The 14,834-nt window shown below is 41.8% G+C and overlaps 1 long non-coding RNA gene and 1 pseudogene across 1 annotated transcript in view; both read left to right on the top strand.

Annotated features, from left to right (window-relative positions):
* The first annotated feature begins 854 nt into the window (after positions 1 to 854).
* The window catches only part of LOC128929792 (uncharacterized), a 201,955-nt gene continuing 187,975 nt past the window's right edge, over positions 855 to 14,834 (top strand). The window contains exon 1 of the long non-coding RNA XR_013527748.1: positions 855 to 921. This is a non-coding gene — a long non-coding RNA (uncharacterized LOC128929792). The remainder of the gene's footprint in view (positions 922 to 14,834) is intronic.
* Positions 2,402 to 5,072, top strand: LOC100394915 (DNA mismatch repair protein Mlh1-like; annotated as a pseudogene).

The following is a 14,834-nucleotide window of genomic DNA, read 5'->3' as shown; positions in this document are numbered from 1 at the left end:
TATGCAGTGCCAGGGGATTGGTGTGCCTTCAATTCTGAAGGCAATAAGGGAGAGGAGTTTTGGAGAGAAAAAAAGAGGATGAGAGACAGCAAGAGGAGAAAGCGGTTAAGTATTATTAGAATGGGATTTTTTTTTCATAAGATAAAATTTATTTTAAGTTGTAGGAAGCAGACAGTGAAGAGGAAGAGATTAATAATTCAAGAAACAGGGGAGAACTCAGGGAAGTATTTGGGAGATTAAGAGAGCGAGACAGGGCACTGATGGAGTACGCACACTGAATACGGAAGAGCTTGCTCTGTAGAAGGGTGGTTATCAGAGAAATTACGGTAAAATTGGGATGTGGAGAGTAAGAGAGTTAAAGTTCTGACTTGAACCCTCAGCTTTGTGTATGAATAGAGACATTGTGTGTGTGTGTGTGTGTGTGTGTGTGTGTTTGTAAATCAGTAAGGAAGGAACCCTGAGAAAAGTGGAACAGGGAATTTTGGGCTAGTGACTGGGAGGATGGTGACAGGAGGCCAAAAAAAAAAAGAGTGAAGATAAGGCTGACTTTGGACTGAATGAACAGCACCTGGTGTTAGGGAGCAAGCCAGGAGGTTGCAGCTGGATAGGTGGTTGCAGCTTGGCCAGGTGGTGATCTTAGGGTGCTGAGGGGCCTAGGTTCAAAAAGATGAGTGAAGACAATTAAATATGCTGCCAATAGGGTATACTGTCAACCACACTTAACTGCTCCCCCCTCTTTCTATCTCTCATCCTCTTTTCTTTTCTCTAAAGAATCCTCTCCCTCTTTGCCTTCTGACTTGAAGTTCAACTTCTGTGCATGCCACTCCTCTGACACTGCATATGTGAACTATATGGAAAAATGGAAGCTAAACACGTGCCTGAGGAATGGTGAGAACAGGAGGTTTGGAGGGGACCAGAAAGGTAAGGAAGAGGGAGGTCAGCTTTCCCTCAATGCTTACTTATTGTTCTCTATTCTCATTAGCTTATCATTTCAGCCCTGATTTCACTAGTAGGTTAAGAGATGAACACGTGTGTGAATAACATCCCATTTAGTAGTCAGCTACTTCAACAGCACATTCTTGTTCCAGCCAACATGAACTTGTATGGGAAAATAGACTTCTTAAGAGGGAACTAACATGTCTTTCTGAGTAGAGTGAGAAAAAGGGTACTATCTGCTGTCTGAAAGCAGTAAACTGGGAACTACAGACTTTGAACTCAGGTCAAGGGAGTGGGGGATACCCCTCAAAGGAAGCAGAATGCCAAAGAATAACCTGGCCTGGCCATATTTGCCATATTCCGTCTACAGGTGTCTGATGCTGAGGTAAATAAATTATTATGAAATTCCATCTAACCTCTGACCCGGGACCATGCGAGTGCTCAATTAGGAACCAAGAACTGATGGGAGGGAAATTGCCCACTTAGACCGCGACGGTTCCCCATATCCAAGTACAAACAGTGCCGGCCCTCAGTTGTTTCTTTGTCTTTGGACAAGCTGCCAAGTTTTGTCTCAGGAGGTCTTTATTTTCTTTCAAGAGACCAAAAATCAATCACTTAATTCTTGGCGAGGTTAAGGTGGAAGATTAGAACGGATTAGAGTCGATTATAAACACAATCCCTTCTGCCTTGCTTCCTGGGGACCAACAGAAGCCCGTCAGATGCCTCATTAAAACAATTACTCTCACAAGCCAGTGATAGGGTATCTACATTATCTATTGACCAGACCTGAGTCTACACTGAAACCAAGCCAGGGAAATTAAGAGAACAAAACAGGAAATAAAATGCCTAAAGGATCTCACAGACCTCAGATTGAATGCACATGGCTCACAAGCAATCTCTCTCTCTCTCTCTCTCTCTCTCTCTCTCTCTCTCTCTCTCTCTCTCTCTCTCTCTCTCGTGTGTGTGTGTGTCTGTGTGTGTGTGTGTGTGTGTGTGTGGTTTTACTTTAGATCAACGCTGGCAAGGACCTTCAACTTCTGGAACTGACAAATCTAGATATTAATATTAGACCCACACTTTCTGAGCTAAAAGAACTGAAAACAATGATGGTGATGGTGAGAGGCAAAAGGAAATTTAACAACAAGCAAATGATAGAAAACTACAGGCCAAAGAGACAATTGAGGCTAGAAAATACTGCTGGTACCTCTTCCACACCCCATGAAAATGCTGGGCCTCCACGTTGTGATGAATAGCACATCCACCCTGTCAGCTCCTGTACCAGAGTAGATTGTGTATGAGGCATTCCTATAAAAGAATGGCTAAGTGGTTCTTCAACGTGTGGTTTAAATGTTTGCCAGGTGCCGAGTGTGAACTGGGGCTTGGCAGCCTAAAGTCCCTACTGTGTGACCTCAGAATCATTTCAAACTATCTCTTTATCTTTTATAAATGTTATGTGAGCCAATAACACTGATAAGTAATTCTTTTTAACACTGTAAATCTTAGAATGCTAATTCATTTTTAAAGAATATTTCGGATTGACTGAAGGCACTTCAGGTGAGCATCTAGATGTTTCCTGAGCTGCTCTGGCGCCAAAATGTCGTTCATGGCTGGGGTTGTTTGGTGGCTGGATGAGACAGTGGTGAACCACATCACGTGAGGGAAGTTATCCAGCGGCCGGTTAATGCCGTCACAGAGATCACTGAGCACTGTTTAGATGCAAAATCTGCAAGGATTCAAGTGGTCGCTAAAGAGGGAGGCCTGAAGTTGATTCGGATCCAAGACAGTGGCACTGGGATCAGGAAAGAAGGTCTGGATATTGTATGTGAGAGGTTCCCTACGAGTAAACTGCGGTCCTTTGAGGATTTAGTCAGTATTTCCACCTGTACCTTTCAAGGTGGGGCTTTGGCCAGCATAAGCCACGTGGCTCAGGTTACTATTCCAGGGAAACAGCTGATGGAAAATGTGCATACAGAGCAAGTTACTCAGATGGAAAACTGAAAGCTCCTCCTAAACCATGTGCTGGCAATCAAGGGACCCAGATCATGGCAGAGGACCTTTTTTACAACATAACCACAAGAAGAAAATCTTTAAAAAATCCAAGTGAAGAATATGGGAAAATTTTGGAAGTTGCTGGCAGGTATTCAATACACAATTCAGGCATCAGTTTCTCAGTTAAAAAACAGAGGTAGTAGCTGATGTTAGACAGTAGCTAATGCCTCAACCGTGGACAATATTCGCTCCATCTTTGGAAATGCTGTTAGTTGAGAACTGATAGAAATTGGGTGTGAGGATAAAACCCTAGCCTTCAAGGTGAATAGTTATATTTCCAATGCAAACTACTCGGTGAAGAAGTGCATCTTCTTACTCTTTATCAACCACCGTCTGGTAGGATCAACTTCCTTGAGAAAAGCCATACAAACAGTGTAGGCAGCCTATTTGCCCAAACACACACACCCATTCCTATGCGTCAGTTTAGAAATCAGTCCCCAGAATGTGGATGTTAATGTGCACCTCACAAAGCACGAAGTTCACTTCCTGCATGAGGAGAGCATCCTGGAGTGGGAGCAGCAGCACACTGAGAGCAACTCTTGGGCTCCAATTCCTCCAGGATGTCCTTCGCCCAGACTTTGCTACCAGGACTCACTGGCCCCTCTTGGGAGATGGTTAAATCCACAAGTCTGACCTCCTCTTCTACTTCTGGAAGTAGTGACAAGGTCTACGCCCACCAGATGGTTTGTACAGATTCCTGAGAACAGAAGCTTGATACATTTCTGCAGCCTCTGAGCAAACTGCTGTCCAGTCAGCCCCAGGCCATTGTCCCAGAGGATAAGATGGATATTTCCAGTGGCAGGGCTAGGCAGCAAGATGAGAAGATGCTTGAACTTCCAGCCCCTGCTTAAGTGGCTGCCAAAAATCAGAGCCTGGAGGGGGATACAAGAAAGGGGACTTCAGAAATGTCAGAGAAGAGATGACCCACTTCCAGCCCAGGCAATCCTGGAAAGAGACATCGGGAAGATTCTGATGTGGAAATGGTGGAAGATGATTCCCGAAAGGACATGACTGTAGTCTGTACCCCCCAGAGAAAGATCATTAACCTCACCATTGTTTTGAGTCTCCAGGAAGAAATTAATCAAAGGGGACATGAGATACTCTGGGAAATGTTGCATAAGCACTCCTTCGTGGGCTGCCTGAATCCTCAGTGGGCCTTGGCACAGCATCAGACCAAGTTATACCTTCTCAACGCCACCAGCTTAGTGAAGAACTTTTCTACCAGATACTCATTTATGATTTTGCCAGTTTTGGTGTCCTGAGGTTATTGGAGCCAGCACCGCTCTTTGACCTCACGATGCTTGCCTTAGATAGGCCAGAGAATGGCTGGACAGAGGAAGACGGTCCCGAAGAAGGACTTGCTGAACCTTAGATAGGCCAGAGAATGGCTGGACAGAGGAAGATGGTCCCAGAGAAGGACTTGCTGAATACATTGTTGAGTTTCTGAAGAGGAGAGCTGAGATGCTTGCAGATATTTCTCTTTGGAAATTGATGAGGAAGGGAACCTGATTGGATTACCCCTTCTGATTGACAACTATGTGCCCTTTTTGGAGGGACTGCCTATTTTCATTCTTCGACTAGCCACTGAGGGGAATTGGGATGAAGAAAAGGAATGTTTTGAAAGCCTCAGTAAAGAATGCACTATGTTCTACTCCATCCAACAGCAGTACATACCTGAGGAGTTGACCCTCTCAGGCCAGCACAGTGAAGTTCCTGGCTCCATTCCAAACTCCTCGAAGTGGACTGTAAAACACATTGCCTATAAAGCCTTGCGCTCACGCATTCTGCCTCCCAGACATTTCACAGAAGATGGTAATATCCTGCAGCTTGCTAACCTGCCTAATCTATACAAACTCTTTGAGAGGTGTTCAGTATGGTCATTTGTGCACTGTAGGATGTGTTGTTCATTCTTTGTATCCCGATGTTATTGGGAGCACTTAAGACTTACACTTGCCTTCTAACTGGTAGCATTCCTTTATACATGGTGGATTGATTATAAATAAATAGTCAGATGTGTCCTAAAAAACGAATATTTCATAAAATGAGTGAATTATGGTTGAAATTAATACAGTGTCAAAATTGGTATTTTAATCACGTAGAAAGGCAGAACATGTAAAGTCATGGCTCTCTGTGCTCCTACAATATGATGTTCCAGCTAATACTGTTTTAAAACTTAGTAAATTTGGTATTCTGTCCCTCTCTGCTGGTACGATGGGTTCTGCTCTGTTTTCCTTGGGATTTTAAATTTGGAATTTTTGCTTGGATTTATAGGATTAAAGACCTATTAATTTTGCCCTAATACTTAGTTGTGTTTTATTTTTAACTCTCCTCTTTAAGAAATAAAAATTAGTAAGAGCAGAAACGAGACAGGAGCATTCATTGGGTAGCTCAGTCGAGACTGAGTTGCTAATGTAAGCCTTAGGAAGGCCCCTGAAGGCAAACAAGAATTGCAGGGTAAATAGCAATGCTGTCATGTGTGGTTTCCCACAGTTATTCTCCACTGAACTGGACCAGCCAGTTGATTTACAAAGGGCCTTTCCTACCCACAGGATTACAACTGAATTTCAGCTGTCAAAAGCACTGGATTTAGAATAACGAAACTTGGACTTCAGCCCTAGCTCTGTCATTGACTAGCTCAGTGAACTTAGGCGAGTTATTTTACCCTCTGAGTCTGCTGTCTTATCTGAAATAATAAGAGCTCTAGCTCTGTCATTTACTAGCTCTGTGAATCTAGGCCAGTTATTTTACCATCTGAGTCTACTGTCCTGTCTGAAATGAGAATGTTCCAGGGTCTTCTTAACTGGAACAGGAATTTTCTTGGGTTTTTAGAAAGATTAAACAAACTCACAAAGGGAGAGCCACTCAACACAAGGCCTGGTGCACAGTAGACATCAAATAAATATTGGACCTTTTTTTTTTTGAGACGGAGTCTCGCTCTTGTTACCCAGGCTGGAGTGCAATGGTGCGATCTCGGCTCACCGCAACCTCCGCCTCCTGGGTTCAGGCAGTTCTCCTGCCTCAGCCTCCTGAGTAGCTGGGATTACAGGCACACGCCACCATGCCCAGCTAATAATATTGGACCATTTTATTTTATTCTATTTTAATTAATAAAGGATGGCTTTTGAAAAATTATTTCTAGGAGTCACATTTCCAATTACTTATAGTTTAGGCAGAGATATCTATGCAAATGAGTTTATAACAACTTCCAAAGCATTATCAATCATCATTATCCCAATGAAAAGAGGTCTGACCCTGAGAATCTTCTAGTCAGGTTCCCTCATTTTATGGATAAGGAAATTGACCCAGAGAGGTTCTGTGAAACACCCAAGGTCACACAGGTACGTGGTGGCAGTGAGAGCTGGAATCCAGGTCTCTTGCCTCACGCCCAGTGCTTCCTTTACTAACCTGGCACTATGTCTTATGCACTACGGAAGTGCGCATGGCCAGAGTGCTTGTGAATCTGAAGGTTTGGGGTGCTTGTACTTTTTCAGTCAGCTCACTGGTCTGAGCAAATGGCCAAACCTGGCATGTACCCAAATCCCTATGGAAAAAGGACTACTCAATCTGACCAATAAATACTTCCAGGAATTTACGGAGGAGCCAAGAGCTGACTTGGAAGCTAAGCTAGGTCTGATCTTATACCCTTGTCCTCATAGCCCACAGTAGTCTGGCTGTGTCCTAAACAGTTCTACCCGATGGTGACAAATGAGAGTCTAGACATGACGGATGGAATCAAAATAGACTTGGGTGAATTCTAAGCTTAGCATATACTACTTTTACCCAGAGGCATCTCCTCTTCAGGTTGGGCTCGCAGCTGAATCTTTAAAAGCAGATCATGTCGCGTGGCAGACTTCAGGGAATACTCCCCAGCACCACTGATGGCCTGTATGGGATTCTGATGGAGGTCATTTGGAGCAATGGTTTCCAGAGGCCAGTCTGAAGGCTCATGCCAGGCTGGCTGGCTGTACATCCAGGGAGTCCTCTGAAGATAGAGCTTTAAGAGAGTGTTACCCTCCCTACCAGACTCCTTTTATGGAGATTCTCTCTGTCAGCCTATGGTGAGGTTTGAGCATCTCTATTTTTCAAAGGCTTCTCAAGTGCTTTGATATGCAGCTGTTGCACTAACTCAGGGTGGGAGGAGTTGGCAGAGATTTAAGGGACTGGTATAAATGGCAGTGTGAGGGTTTCTAAGCCAAGAGCATCACCTCATGGAATAGATGTAATATAAAAGATGGCACTTAAGCATCGCCACCTTAAGCTACTCCTCCCTGCAGAGTCAAGCTTAACCGCCCATCCACCAGAATCCAGCCTTATACCTTGAGTATACCTCTATTAAGTATCTCACTCTGCCATGTGAAGGTTCCTGTCTTTCTCCTTTACTAGATGCAATCCTTGAGATGAGAAGAGAGACTGGCATACTCTTCAGTGGCCCCTGTTCCTGCTGCTGTGTCTGGTGCAGGGTAGCAATAGCCTCCTTCTATCAGGAAGTGGCATCATCTCTGCTTTGACTTTAAACAGAAGATGTTGATGTGTTTAGGGAGAACCTTATATCCTTAAAAACGAGGAATTATTTTTCCAGGGAACTGGTCAGTCGCTGAACTCAATTTCTGTGAGACACATCCTAACCTGGTGACCAATAATACACTCACAGTGTCACCTTGGATGAATCATGTGGCCCCTGGGCTGTCCACATGTCTTCATAACTCTCAGAGTGATTCAGCCAGTGGCTGTGTAACAAATACAGGTGCTGATATGGGAAGCAAAATGAGGCTAAAAGCTAGTGAGCCCACAAATCTACAGTAAATTAGACCCTGAAACAACTGGGATACTTTGGGAAGCGTGTAGCCTTCTGAAGCAGATTCATCTTCAGCTGCTCTGAATTAATTTGGAGATTTATAAAACTGAAATTTCAGAATGAGAAAACAATGAAAGTGCCAGCTTCTGCTGACACCCAAAGAACTAAGTGCATCAGCAAGTTATTTGCCGTGATCCAAGAGACAGTTCTACTTTTTATTGAAATGAAAGATAGTGGCGGTCTCAGTTGAGCTTAAATTTTATTCCCCCTTGGCTGGGGCTCAGACAAGTCTGGACAAAGCTAGCTGACTCAGGACAGGATCTGCCAGAAGTTTGTGGGACTAAGAGTACTCTTGGGGAGAATTTATCCCAGGGGAGGAAGAGACGGTCACGTTTGACTGAGAAGTGAAGCCTCAGCAGTGGGAATGTTTTAGACACCTTGTTGCCTCTCCTTCGTATTTGTCTCCTGACCTAATCCTTATGAACTCATGTCTTGGTGTATGGAGGGGAGAAGAATAGGGTGGGAATGTGGTAGTCTATAGTGCTTAACTATTGAAATATCTACATAATGTCTATAAAGCTGTACCTGGTCCAGGCTGAAATGTAAAACTTTGTCTTTGATGCATTATGTGAATAGAGAGACTTGGTCTACAGCTATTCCAATGAAAACATGCTGTCCTCTCCAAATTCTTGCATCCTTCCATAACTGGAAGTCCCTCCTTCTTTCATCCTGACAGAATTCTCCCATCGATACAGTCTTGTCCTCACCATCCTGTCCCATCATCTGCATTCTCCTTTGCACAACATGCATCTGGCATGGCATATCTTTCTACCACAAGCCTCCCTTCTCCAGGGATGCGGTTCTTTTTCCTTGATTGTTTTACTGAAATTAATCCATCTACTTAGATTTTTTCCATCGTCTTGTCAGAGAGGGGAGAGGCAAAGGAACTAAGTAGGGGGAAAAAGGAAGAAAAAACTGTCAAAAAGTTTACCTCATCACAGCTTTCAGTAAAAATTCCGTAGAGCACAGGATCCAAGCAGCCTTTTTTTGACATCTCACTAAAGAGAAGAATGTGGTTTTTCACAGAGCCCCATATAATATTGGACAGGGTTTCTTGATGGTTCTTGTGCAAAAACAGGCCCGATGTAGGTGATGGTAGCATGTATGTGATGGTTGCCAGAGTATGTGTGAGGGATGCATTGAGATGGCAGTGGCATATCATAGCAGAAGCACCTAATAATACTCTCTGAAAAAGCAGTACCAGGGAAAGGCAGTGGCCGTGCCCAGTGGCAGCATCCGTGCCCTGTGGAGGTGAGGGCAACACTCATGAAAGCAGTGGTACTGATGAGAGAGAGAGAATCACTGTGGGCTCTGCCAGCAGACACAGGACATCTTCGCATGGTCCACGTACAATGGAGGCCTTGACAGCAGACACCGCCGACCGCCTCTGGAGCAGAAGTTTACAAAGAGGACACACTCCCTGTGGTCGGTAAAGGAACTGTTTGAAGCTCATGTGAGATGCCCGCAAGAGCTGGAGGATTAGTGTTGGAGCTGGTGATGCTATAAAGCAAATAGCAGAAGACTGTGCTAATGTCACCATATTTGTTCTGTTTTATGCCCTTCCAGAGAATAACACAATCCAGGAGTGAAGACACATGGCTTAAAGACTCATAGATCACTTGGTATAAAAAGTTCCAGTATGGAATCCAAACTGACATGCTGATATCCAAGTTTTCATAGCAAACTCTAGGCAAGAAGTTCCTCTTTTTAACTTAAATTATTTTTGGGAATCTCCATGAATCTATGATCAGAAACTCTTTATTATGTGTGTGTCTACTCCCTGGTTCAGTGTTTTCTTACATGTAGCATATGGAATACATGTCCTCCATATAGTCCCTCAAAGCCACGCTTCTATCCTTTAGACTTTGAGTGCTTGAGAACTGGATGGATTTATTACAGTATTTGTGCTGTAACAACTATATAATCGGGAACAGATTTCTGTCATTGGCTTATATTCCTTTGGCTAAAGATGGAATGATGGATACATAAATATATGCAGGAAAATACGGTTCAATATTCTTCTACAGTATCTCCAAAGTAGCCAATAACATCAAGTTAGGCAGCCATTGGAAACATATTTCTTCAGTCTTCATTCCTTAAGTATCACTGACATTATAGAAAAATAGAAAAGAATATTAGAGTAGAAATGAAGATTTATATCTGCAAATCACTGTGTATACTCAAACACGTTTCTTCACTTCTCCCCAGCTCAACTCTCTCATCCATATAATCAGAGAATTGGATTGTCACTTAAATCCCTTTTAGTTCTAAATTCTTATGCTTCTGCTTTTCTTCCGTTGCTTTAATTGAGAAGAGCAATGGTTTTTCACCTTCTTAAACCAGTGATTCCCTTAGTCCATACGACATACGGATTATCCTTAACATATTCAGCAAGTAAGGGCGGAAGTTCTGTGAATGAAGTGTGGATGGGAGGGGAGTTGACAATTCCTTGACTCTTCAGCTTTCCTGCTGATCCCTTGAGTGTTTCTTCTGTGCCAATTTGTAAACTGTTTTGCTATGGAAGTGGGAACTAAAGAACTTGAAACTAGGTGCCTCTGAAGTGATAAGATAAAAGCTAAATATTGAATGTATCCCCAAATTGAAACATCAGTAGTTCTGGTTAGTTCAGGAGTCAGCGAGGAGGAACATGAAAGTTTCAGAGAGACGCTCAACAGGAAAGAGGCTGATGCCACACAAACACCCATTTTCTTTCTATGATTTCAAGACCAAATTTAGTAAAACCCTTATGCCAGCTTCTCATTTTTTTGAAAAATGAAGGCACAAAGGGGAGTATTCCTGAAGGAATTTTGGACAGGCCAACTTAAATCAGACTCATGAAGAGAGAAATTCATTTAAAAATTTTTCAAGTAGCGTGATGCAATGACATCAATAACAGATGCCTGGAGCCACATTTTTAAATGATGGCTTGGAATCTGTCCCCACTGCCTGCCCTCTCCATTGCAAAATAAGTGGCAAATCAGGTAAATGATGGCTCGGAATCTGTCCCCATTGCCTGCCCTCTCCATTGCAAAATAAGTGGCAAATCAGGTTGAGGGAGAAATGTCATCTATGCTTTTCCCATTCTTCTTCAATTCAGAAATGGAAATGATGTTGATATTTTATTTTGGTCACCTTTTATTAGAATCCTAACTGCCATCCATCATGTCCTCTAAAAATATTAGCAATTCATTTCAACCTAGTAGAAGACAGTGAGTTTCAAATGGACTCACCGACGAGGGTAAGTGATAAACTATGCTGCTTTTCAGCTATTTTAGGTAAAGCCTATTCTTGACATAACTCTGATGGATGGTAGTAAAACACACCATGGGCAAAAGCAGAAAGGAGGCAATGTGAAAAAGTAATCATGATACTTTCTCCACCTTCCCCTCTCACCTACCTCCCCACAAGACAATGGTATGTCAGAGAGACCTTCAATATGAAATTTACAATTGTTCCTTTATTTAGCACAGCTCAAGGCTGTAACTGACTGCATCACAAAGGACTCTTCAGGAAAACTTGTTGAAATAATTATTGAAAGTGAAGAATAAAGAATAGAAAAAAAAACTTCTTAAAAGTGATGTCATGTCCTACAAATGAGAGTGACTATCCCTTTATTCCTCATCTATTCTTAATATACCCTATCTCATCCTCAACTTTGTTTCAAGAGAATAAGATGGTGTTGATTCTGATTTTAGTTATGAATTTCTTCATAGTAAAAAATTAAAAATCAAAGATTTCTCTGCATAATTTTTCACATATCTTTTTGTTTATTCATCCAGACATTAAGAATTTATGGGCTGGGCCTGGTGGCTCATGCCTGTAATCCAAGCACTTTGGAGACCAAGGCGGGTGGATCACCTGAGGTTGGGAGTTCAAGACCAGCCTGACCAACTTGGTGAAACCCCGTCTTTTAAAAAAAAATTAAAAAAAAAGAATGTATGAAGTTCCTATGTAGTAAGAATTATTAAGTGGTGAAGAGAAAACAAGTGAGTAATACATGAATCCTCTCTGTGTTAGTTTGCTCTGCTCTAATGAAATATCTGAAGATGGGCAGTTTATTTAAAAAAGAGGTTTATTTTGCCTCATGGATCTGCAGGCTGTATGAGATGCATGGCACTAGCATATGATCCTAATGAGGCCCCAAGAAGCTTTCAACTGTGGTGGAAGGCAAAGGGAGAGCCAGTGCATCACCTGGTTGGAGAGGGGACGAGAGAGAGGTGGGAGGTGGGAGGCTTTTTACACAACCAGCTCTCGTGTGAACCCAGAGCTAGAACTCTCATTACCATGAGGATGTCACCAACCATTCATGAGGGACTCGTCCCCAGAACTTCCACGCCTCTCATCAGGCCTCACCCCAATAGTGGGAATGACATTTCAACATGAGATTTGAAGGGGATGAACATCCACACCATATCACTCCCCTCAAGAAGCCTAAGGTTTTATTTTTCTGCATTAAAATCACAGCTCTGTCTAAATAGAGTTGCCTCTAAACTGAATGCATTATCAACAACAGGAGGCTAAAAGTTAAAAAGATAAGCTGGGACTTAATAGCAGAAATGCAATGAAAGAAAGAGCAGCTCATTCTTAGTGTTCTGTTATAACCCAGTTGCTTATCATTATACTCTCTCATTCTCTCCTATCTCATCTGGATAGGAGGTGCAGTGCCTTTGTATCAGGCCGTATCTAATGGCAGACATAAGCAGTGATTTGGGCAGAAGCAGATCACTGGTCCTTCTTCTTTTTACCTAGTGCTGTATGAAATGTAAATCTGAATTTTGAAAAAAAAATTCTAAAAAGCAAAGAGAACTTTTAATTTCCTTGAAAATTTTCTTCTTATTACATTTTTACATAAGACAATGTAGTAGGGATTATTTTTATGTCTAGCTAATTTAATTCTGTCAATGTCACTGTGAGGGAGAGATTATTGATACTGAGATTCAAACAATTGGGTAATTTACAGGAGGAAGAATGTGGCGGCAAACACATAGTTGAATGTTTGCAGATTATAATAGAGGCTCCAAAATTTGGTTTGTTAAATGATGTGTGTTTATTATTAGAAATAATAAACACCTTATCTCTTAGAAATGTTTATTGGAAAATGTTTGCTCTTAACATATTTTTTCAAGATAGGAATTTTAATAGCATCAAGAGACATCATAAAATATTTTATCTTAATTTACACCTATAAATAGCTATAAACAATTATTTATGTAGAATGTGTGTTCAGGTTGGTCAAAAATTAGTGGTAGAGTAGGAGAAAGGAGGGAACAGAATGAAATAGTTACAAAATCATGTAATTCATCTATTTAAGAATATGCAGATATGAAATCATAGATTGTTTATCTCAGCACAACTGGAGGAGGATTGCAGAGACTCTTCCACTTAAGGAAGCTCAAAGGTATCAACTATTTATCATGAATATATTCACCTGCTGTGGTCTAAATGTGTTTCCCAAAAAGGCTTTATCCCCAGCATAATAGTATTGGGAGATGGGGCCTTTTGAGAGGTTTTAGGTCAAAAAAATGAAATAATGCCTTAAAAGGGGGTTGTGGGGGTGGGTTTCCTTTCTGTTACCCTTCAACCTTCCTCTATGTGAAGATGCAGCAGGAAAGCCTTCACCAGAGGCTTATGTCTGGATCTTCGACTTTGCAGCCTCTAGAACTTTGAGAGACTAAGTTTTTGTTATTTATAAATTATCCAGTTTGTGGTATTTTGTTATGACAGTACAAATGGACTAAGACATAATTCTATAGAGTCCATTGGAGCATCTAAATGGAATGAGTTAACTTTTCAGTGCAGATGAACAGAAACACAGCAAAAACAGCATGCCCACTTCTAAATAGCTATACTGCTTCACAAGTAATGCAAGTATCTTACAACTAAGCATTCCCAGTTCTTCCCTCCTATTCCTTATTACATTGCTGTCATTCATTTCATTTATCCATAAACTATACTTGCCTAGTACCTTGTTGCTGTTATTATATTGAACAGTTATCTCTTAGATCAATTAAAATCAATAAAAATGAAAGATTTCACTTTATCTCCATTTATTTCTTCTCTAATGTTCTTCCTTTCTTTGCATATAAATAGATTTTTGTCTATAGTATTTTCCTTCCCTCTAAAAAATGTCTTCAAACACTTCTTACAAGGCGGGTCTACTAGAGACCAGTTCCTCCAATTCCTTCAATGTTTGTTTGAGAAAGTGTTTATTTCTCCTTCACTTTTGAAAAATAAGCCAATTCAGAAATTTTGGTGTTAGTTTGGTTTTTCTTTCAACACCTCGACTATCTCATTCCACCTCCTTTTTGTTTGCACACTTTCTGAATGAACATCCACTGTAATTCTTATCCTCATTCCTCTATATGTTAGGTGTTTTTCTTCTGTCTTCTTTTGAGATTTTTCTGTTTGTCTTTGATTTTCTGCAGTTTTAATATAATGGCTTAAGTATAGTTTTTTGGTGTTTCTTCTGCTGCATGTCCTCTGAGCTTCTTGAATGTTGGGAACGGGTTTATGACATTGGGAAGAATCCACACTGAGACAATGAATCACTCAGCAAGGCTAGTTTACTTTCTGCAGAAAGGGTGCAACTCACCAGCAGTCTTGCCATGAGAGCACACCTGCACGAAGGAGACAGGCACAGTTAAACCCTTTCATAGCCTGACACAATTGCCCCACTGCTGTGTCCAGTTTCCAGAGGCTGGAACAGAACTTCACATTCTATGCTTGACCCGACTGGCTAAAACCTTGAAAATTTCCTGAATAGAAAAGGGGGAAAGAAGACTAGGAAGAAGACAACGAAGAAGAGGAAGCTAGTCAGGAGAAGGGCAGGAGAGTTTCCAAACAAGGAATGGCATGCACCAGGGTTTGGAGCTTGCCCTGTTCTGCTCAGACATGCCAGAGTGAGTTGAGGTAGCTGACTCGAGCAATCCTGTTTTCCCATGCCATTAGGTGGGTAGCCCTTAACTGTTCTGTGATTCCCTTATCGCTACTATCC

This window comes from Callithrix jacchus, chromosome 15 (genome assembly GCF_049354715.1).
Source record: "Callithrix jacchus isolate 240 chromosome 15, calJac240_pri, whole genome shotgun sequence".
In the NCBI taxonomy this organism is placed as follows: domain Eukaryota; kingdom Metazoa; phylum Chordata; class Mammalia; order Primates; family Cebidae; genus Callithrix; species Callithrix jacchus.
This window is presented reverse-complemented; position numbering and strand designations above follow the sequence as displayed.